The 8,570-nt window shown below is 41.8% G+C and overlaps 1 long non-coding RNA gene across 1 annotated transcript; it reads right to left on the reverse strand.

The window, feature by feature from the left end:
• Nucleotides 1-1,153: 1,153 nt before the first annotated feature.
• On the reverse strand, nucleotides 1,154-2,576 carry LOC119407737. The gene is made up of 3 exons (XR_005186690.1): nucleotides 2,511-2,576; nucleotides 1,326-1,367; nucleotides 1,154-1,235 (listed from the first exon to the last, which is right to left on the reverse strand). It is a non-coding gene; the product is annotated as an uncharacterized LOC119407737 (long non-coding RNA).
• Nucleotides 2,577-8,570: the final 5,994 nt, after the last annotated feature.

Below are 8,570 nucleotides of genomic sequence, written 5' to 3' on the forward strand. Positions count from 1 at the left end.
TGAAACACATAGATGTTCTGTGCGATGAAAATGTTGGTGCACACGGACTGTGTAAACACTGATCACTGATGAAAATGTCTCACCAGCACCACAGACATGAAAAGAGTTATGAAGTCATAATCAGCAGCAGCTATCAATCAATTCTGTACAGCGAGGTAACATACAGTTTCAAGAATCTAATAAAGAATTATTTCACAATGAATTTATTTCTATTCTTTAGTTTATAGCAGGCCCAGCTGAATGCATGCAGCTCAAAAACTTCACTTTGTTTTCTGTAACTACAGACAAGATCATGAAATCGATCGGCATCTCTCTAATCATCATCCTCTCTAAGTGGCTTCAAACACCTGCTAAGTTCATGGCAAAAACCAATGCAGACATGTTCCTGTTTTCAGTTTTCTACATCTCTTTACAACCTAGCTGTTTTTGTTTAGTTTGTTTTTTTTTAATAACATTTTCTTTCATGTGTTCTTCTCAATTTGTATGCTTGTTACGATTGTCTACTGTTGTCATCACTCTTTGTTAAAATCAGGTCTCTCTTGTAAACGAGTCCCCGAGGCTCGATTGTCTACTGTTGTCATCACTCTTTGTTAAAATCAGGTCTCTCTTGTAAACGAGTCCCCGAGGCTCAATGCGACTAACCTGTATAAGTAAAGGTTGAATGAAAACACATCAGAAGCATCACATTGTGAACATTTGAATAAGGCAGTTTTAGCCCTTTAACTTTATGACAACTGCCGGCACTTATGTGCCACTAAGCTAGTGGCGTACAATACAGACGCGCTAGCTAAAAAGCTACAGAGGTAGCGCTCCTTTCCCCTCCCGCTGAGCCGTTTCCCCACCCCCAGCCCCCGGTCAACAACTGTCAGCACAAACAGTGAGCAAGACAGACACACGACAGACATGTTTCTGTCTTCATCTACATCAAAGTGTCCTCTAGTGGTTTATAGAACTATCACGTGACCAGAACGCCCTCTAAATGCTGCTTTTTAACATTTCCACAATTTGTGTGAAAGAACGATACATTAGCTGATATAACACCTCTACAATGACACGTTTGTTTAGTATTTATTGTAACAATCTTGCTTTAAGTTTGTTTTGTTTGAAAACCAGACTGTGTCCAGTGTGGGACTGTGACCCCCTACCTTTCCCAGCGTAACATCAGGAAGTCCAGACTTCTTTAGAAACAGGGCACCTTCTGTCGGTCCGACTCTCCCTGTGTTTCCAGGATCCACCTTAAAGCAGAAACAGTGACGCATGTGGTTATTCTGTCTTACAGAAATAAAACAAAGCTGTTAATAAAATTATAGTTGCAGTCTTCTCACCTGTCTGTAGAAGGTGTCATACAGAGGGTTCCCACTGGACAGCTGCAGAGACAACGATGCTCAGACTCTTAAAATCAGATAGTGCCAACACAAACTATGAAATAAAGAATCTAGAAACAGTAACAATACAGAGATCAAAGTATTTGATAACAGCGGAGAATAACATTCTGTATGAAAGACCAGAAAAGTCAAAATAATTGAGAAAAAATAAATGACCCAACAAAACAACCGTCAACAAATGCAATAAAGTTTTAGACAATTATTACATAGAAAAATGTGCCAAAAACTGGATATGCATTTTATTTTTTAAATTGCATTGAACTATATTTTGTCCTTGTGTCATTTCTATTATCTAATTTAGCTTTAAAATGTAAATTTTATTTGTTGTTTATCCAGTAACTTATCAAGAACACACCTGTCAGAGCTCCTCACAGAGCTGCCTGAGATTGTACTCATGTAGTTTTCTGCTGTAACATAAGTTGAAATGTTTGCAGCTCTTAGAGGTTTTTAATGACTTGTGGTCAAATGTTTTCTCTAGAAATCAGTAGAAAGAAACAGTGATTAATGAGGAAGCTTCTTCGTGTTTTGAATGTCCACCCGTGTGTAAACACAGCGATGTTGTCAGCTCATAAACCCCAGAAGACTCATTCTGTGTTCTTGGTTTTTTACACACAAATACAGTTCAAATATCGTCCCGTTTGGTTCTCGTGGACCCAGAGTCCCGTGACTGAAAGCAAAATGTCTCCTCTGTCTGCCCTGAACTCAGCATCTTCCTCATCATGATGGAGCTCCTCTTCACCCTTCACCTGACAGCAGAGCTAAAAGCTAGCTCCAGGAGCCTGAAGCAGACCGAGCCGGGTCCCTCAGTGCGGTTCTGGTTCTGTAAACGGTGTCCACGGCATCGTTTCTCGGACCTATGTGGTACACAGCGGAGATAAATACCAACATGGCCGAGCAGGAGATGCTAACCATCGACAGATGATGCTAACCCTTCCGCTACCTAACGGTACTGCAGGCCTCTGCTCCTCCGGCTGACAGCTTCATTTAAAACACCGGTTCACAGAAAACCCCGCTGGTCCTCTGCCTTCACACACAACTCAGGACACAGGTGAAACATGAGGAGTCCCGCCAGCATGTCATATGAGCCTCCGCGGAGCTGCCGCTGAGAAAAAGCGGTATCGTTACCTGGCTGAGAGATGCGAGGGCTGCCATCTTCCCTGTTGCTGCGGGAACGCGCTCCTCCCACCCTCCGTTGGTGACGCGCCCCCTGCTGGACGGCACACAAAATCCTCTCAAACACCTGCTGCTGCTCAAAGATCTGGTTTTACTCTGAGCTAGAATCCTGAAAGTTCTACTGAGCAGGACTAAGGAGAGTCCAGTCCTCACCAGGTCTTACATTTGGAGGTGTTGAGCAGGAGAGACAACAGTATTTTAAAAATGTATTTAATTTATCTTTCTAACAAAGCTGAGTCAGGTCCTCTGGATAGTTTTTTTTGTTGAAATGTTGTCTTTTATCCAAAAGATTTCTTCATTCTGAGGAGCTGCAACAAACTCAGTCTTATAGAAAGCACCTTCTCATAGTGGATCAACCAGTTTGCTGATAACAGCCTGAACTTGTTCGCTCAGTGGCCATGAGGGCACTAAGGACCGGTCATTAGGCTCATATAATATAAATTAGGCTGTTATAATATAAATTAGGCTGATATAATATAAATTTGGCTGATATAAGGGCTATGTGTTGTCATCAATGAATGGCAAAATTAGTTCTCTGCATTTAACCCATCACACCTGGGATACACACAGGTGGAGCAGTGGGTAGCCATATAGTGCCCGGGGAACAATTAGGGATTGGGTGACTTGCTCAGGGACACCATGGGGATCAAACCTGGAACTTTTGGGGCCTGAGTCGGCTGCCCTACCTCTACCCCATCTTGATGGCCCTCCTTTGGCATGTGAATGACTAGTTTTTAGGACACCTTTATTTATTTTTGGGGTGAGTGATGGTGAGCCTGTGATCGATTTCCTCTGAAGTCTGCTTGTTCTTTAGCCAGAAACAGTTTGCATAGGGAGGTGTTACAATAGGTTTTACATAGTAGAAGTGATTTATTTGGCCAGTTGAACAAACAAAACTTAACAAAAATGGAGTACTGTACTTTCAAAGTACCAATTATTGCCAGTGATATTATACAAATATAACTTCTAACAGAAGCAATAACAAAATTAATATCAAACAATTGAGTTAAATAGCATTTTACAAATCGCTTGATAAACTAAAGTACACAGACTTTATTAACAACTAAAGTAGGATAAAAACTAACCAATACAACCCTTTTAAACAAATAATCAAAAGAAAAGCATTTAGCCTTTACACCAAACAAAAACAAGTATTTCTTATAGTAAGCCTTGTGAGCCCATCTTCAGAAGCTGTCAGGGGATTTTTTTTATCCCGTTATGCGCAAGCGTCATACTGAAAAAATTAGTCCACGCCCACCTGCTGTGTGGGCCCCACCCGATCCGTATAAATTACATTAAGAGCGGGTTATCTGCTCCCAAATAGCTTATTCTTTTCTTCAGCTATTCAGGAGCCAGTGAGGCCCGACGCTTATAGGGCTACGCCTATATTCATAAAATCTGGGGTTACAGTACGTAACCAACGTTCTATTTCATATAGGCTTCGCCCTTTAAGGCTGTCGCTGATGGGTTAAGGGCGAAGCGGATGTGGTCCTCGCCTCACTGGGTCCATTCGAACACAGTAAGAAGCGGAAGCTTGCCCAAAAAACGTCTTGTCACTCAGCTCCCCATGTGCATAACTACGCATCGCGTAATTGTGTGCCATGCACAGACGCATGTTGTGTAACTATGCGTTCTGACAAAGCGTGAACGCCCCGGAAAAAACTTTCAACGGGGAGAAGATGTTGAAAAGAGGAGGGGGGGGGGGGGGCATGAACCAACTGGTTCATGATTGAACAGTATAAACAGATTAATATCAATGAACTGATTATTGAACAAATGAACTGATTGGATCTAGTGCGAAGCTGCCCAGGTCGGAGCAGCGTCCCGTCCCTCCGGAGGAACACGAACCAGACGGCGACCACGCTCTCCAATCGAGCCCACCGATGTATTTTCAGGCAGCCGCAGTTAGCAACAACGTGCGCTGCTAGCATATAGCATGTCCAAGGGACTGAAGGCCGCAGACCTGCCTTGGAGACAAAGAACTCCCTCTGTAAGGCAGCTGACGCCAGCTCAACATATGTGCCTCTCCCACGGTTTGCCTGTCGAGGACTGCAGCGCGGATGACGATGATCCAACGATCCACCTGGCTTCGTTACTCCCCTCGCTGCCGGAGAAACTGCACAAGACCTGATGAAGCCCATCGCGGACGCGTTGTTCAGAGCAGCTTCAAACCATGCTGGCGAATTGAAACAGTCGGAGGAGGTGCCAGAGGCTGTGCGCCACCTCATCAAGCCGCTCGGCCCATCCCGGCCCGCTGGAGGGACCGTCGCGAGCAAGCTTCGACTTTTCCACGGCCGCGGCTCTCGCTGAGTTCCACCACCAGCCCCGCCCATCGGAATCCAGCCCTCTTCACTCCGGCAACCTACAGCTCAGCGTTTCCCCAGAGTTCGCCTGCAAGACAGCGCTCTGGGCAAACAATCGCAGCGCTCATGAGAGAGAAGTTTCTCAAAATGACGGTCTCCGGAGGGTGTGTGTAAAAGTGACACGAAAGTTGAAATAAATCATCATTAATGATCAAAGTGTCTGTTTTTTAGCCAGTCTGTAAGCCCGGATGAGCTCACAGCGGCCGCACACATTAAGAGCCGGTGTCCTTAATAAGGTTTTTTAAACTCACCGCCGCTCCAAGACATTACTAGTCGCTTACAGGGCACGATGGTAAGTGAAAATAACTCGTTATAATCCCGAGCAGCACCTCATTCCCAAAATGCCCCCCCGGCGCTTTCAATAGCTGCCCACTGCACCACCTAGTGGTGAATGGGTTAAATGCAGAGACTAATTTCGCCATTGTATGGAAACATACAGTACTGACATTGTGATGACATTATTATTATTATTATTAAATAAAGGCAGCAGTTTAAGATTTGATCACACCCTCTTTGCTCAAGCTGCCCTGATTGGATAAGATTTTAAAATGGACACGCCCCCTTTTAAAATGAGTTTAGCTGACACTCAGAGGAGTCTCGTCTTGTCTTGTTTTGAGGTCGTCATGTGTGTTTGGAGAGGAGAGAGAAGGTCGACACGCGAAAGAACTCCGAAAAACCCTCGAAGCCGTGCAACCCAAGACTTTATCTGGTCCTTGAGAGGATCCACTCCCAGGACAGACTAAAACCCACCAGCTGCCTTTCTGCTCAGCATCTTCTACAATAACTGAAGAAGAACACATGATCTCTGGTAGGAGATACAATTTTCTTCCACCCACCAAGACCACCTCAAAGTGCCAGATTAGTTTGTACTTTATTTTTAATCCACCAATCTCAGATTTTTATAGAACTTCTCTTTTAATTTAGTCTAACTTTATATAAACATTTCTTCTCAAAGTTCAAAAGCTATATTATCTTGTTTTTCCCTTCAATATTAACAGTCTTATTTTTATATACTATTGCTGTTTTTAATATGCCCATATGCAAAATAAAGGTAACATGAATGGTGGCTAACATAAACCAGTGTTTGTGTGTTTTAATATAAATAAGATAAAACAGCACGAAAAGAACTCGTATACTTCGGTTATTCTTGAGACTCCGTTTTTAATAAAATATTTCAATTCCCTAAAAAAAGGGTGGTGCCCCATAAGTCTAATAAAATTATAAATCATAACTAATGACCCTATCCGCTACAGAGATATTTTATTGACGAGTTATTAATAACTCATGTCCCACATGTGATGTGAATGACAATAAAGAAGCTTGAATTCCTTCGGTCTCTTGAGTCTTCCTGGTTTCAGTTCATCACACTCTGAGAAATCAAACAACACAGTTGTGTCATGCTCAAGTGTTAAATCTCTCACTGCAACAATCCTTTGGCTGCGCCCTAAGACCATAAGTTCTGAGTATTTTGTGTGACAGAAAAATCTCCTGTAATTTCAGGATTTACTCAGGAAAACATCAGATAAATCAGTTTTCATGAAATATTGTGAACCCTGTGTTCATGTTGGCTCTGTTTCCTTTCTCTCATCAGTCTGCCATTGTTGAGCTTCATGTCGTGTCCGGTCCTCCTTGTGCCTCCTTCAGATTTTCTTCTCTGCGTCTCCTCAAGCAGTTTTCCAAGATATTTGCAGCCATGAGAGCCGTTCTGTTTTCTTCAAAGATCTTAATTAACTCGGGATCCTCGTGTCATTTTATTCCAGGGTTTTAACGTCCAAAGCTGTGACTATTTGACTAAATTCAGAGCCAACCTGACTTTAGATTTTACACTTTGTAAGTTTTATAAATGGTTTTACTACTTTTTTCTTTGAAGTTTTCATTGTTTTCGTTTGTTTGTTGTTGTTGTTTGTTGTTGTTGTTTGTTGTCATTTTATCAATATTTGACAAAGATTAGTTTGGTGGTGCTCTTGCACATGATTAAAAGTGCTATATCATTAAAGCCAGGGATTATTTTCTTGTCTTATTACTATGACTCAAAAAAAACTTCAACTTAAATCCATTTTTAGCAATTTATTGAAAATTGCAAAGGTTTTTTGATGAAAGGAAACCAGCAGATTGAATCAAATATTCAATTTGCAACTTCTTGCATTTTGAATTTGATTCAGTCTCCTTTCATAAGGCGACAGTTTTAAACCCGTAGAAACCTCCAGCCGACCAGGATCAGGTTGGGCAGCCATCTGCCTCGACCAAACCTCATGGTTTGAGAGGACGGGAAAGAGTTGCAGTCGAACTCAGAAGTCCCAGACCCAGGAGACGATTCTATGGGCAAGAAAAACACAAAGAAAAGTTGAAGTATGCAAACAAAGAGCTTAAAGATAGTCAACATTTTCCGGTAGTTGCTCTGACTAACCTGAGAAATGGACGACTGCAGTTGTTCCATGTTCCAGATGAGGATGTTGCTCTGGGATTTTTTGAAAGATGTTTCTTCAACGGTCTGAAAACCATAAAGACAAATACAAATGTTACTGATGATTGGAGCGATGCATAATAATTAAATTAAATTAATTACTATAAAGAGATCTTTTGCAGTGGTTCCCAATCCTGGTCCTTGAGGAACACCATCCTGCATGTTTTATTATTTTTCCCTGTTCCAACACACCTGATTCAGTGATTTCATTATTTCCACCTGTTCTGAAGAAGCTTGTAAATCACCCATTTATTAAAATCAGGTAAGTCAGAGCAGAGAAACAACAACAGGATGGTGTTCCTCAAGGACCAGGGTTGGAACCCTTTGATTTAATATAATTCAATGGTTTTTTTTTTTATTCACAGGGAATAAAATCTATACACAAATATTAGTACAGTATCTAATCTTAAATGTAAGTTATAGTAAATGTAAGGTAAAAATAAAAGATACATATTTATAAATGTAAAAAACACATACCGGTATTTATAATCTTATTTTGTTTATTTATGTAATTTTTAAAAATAACATTACTCACATTGGGATGGTGTGACTTTTTGTTGAGGTGTGTGATGTCATCAAAGGTGCTGTAAAGGTGCGGCGCTGCCCTGGGACTGTTAATCCTCTCTCTCACCTAAAACTCAAAACAACATGAAAAAACAGACAAAAGGGGATAAAATTTATCTTTTCAAAGTTGCTTCTGACACACAAAAACAAGCATGTTTTTTGAGTGTGGGAGGAAACTGGAGCGCCCAGAGAAAACCCACGCATGCATGGGGAGAACATGCAAACTCCACACAGAGAGGCCCCAGCTGGGATTCAGACCGGAAACCTTCTTGCTGTGAGGCAAAGTGCTAACACTACCACCATGCAGCCCATTAATTTTTAAAAATGTGTTTGTGTGTGTCTGTGTTTCACGTGAACCAAGGGTGACGCTGAAGCTCCTCCAGGGTGGGACGTTCTTCTGGGAACGCGTTCAAACATCTCTCCAGTAAATCTCTGCAATCTGGAGGGAAAAACATGACAAAGATTAGGATTACAGTAGACTGCCATTAAGTTCAACGTGGTGCCCACCCCTACTGACATGGGACTAACTGTGTGTCTGTACTGCCAACTCCAGATTTGTTCTGGTTTTGAAATATGTGCAGTGCAGTCAAACAACATTTCTACATGTAGTTTCATTTTATT

The sequence above is a fragment of the Nematolebias whitei genome, chromosome 3 (genome assembly GCF_014905685.2).
Source record: "Nematolebias whitei isolate Nwh7 chromosome 3, NemWhi1, whole genome shotgun sequence".
Classification (NCBI taxonomy): Eukaryota; Metazoa; Chordata; class Actinopteri; order Cyprinodontiformes; family Rivulidae; genus Nematolebias; species Nematolebias whitei.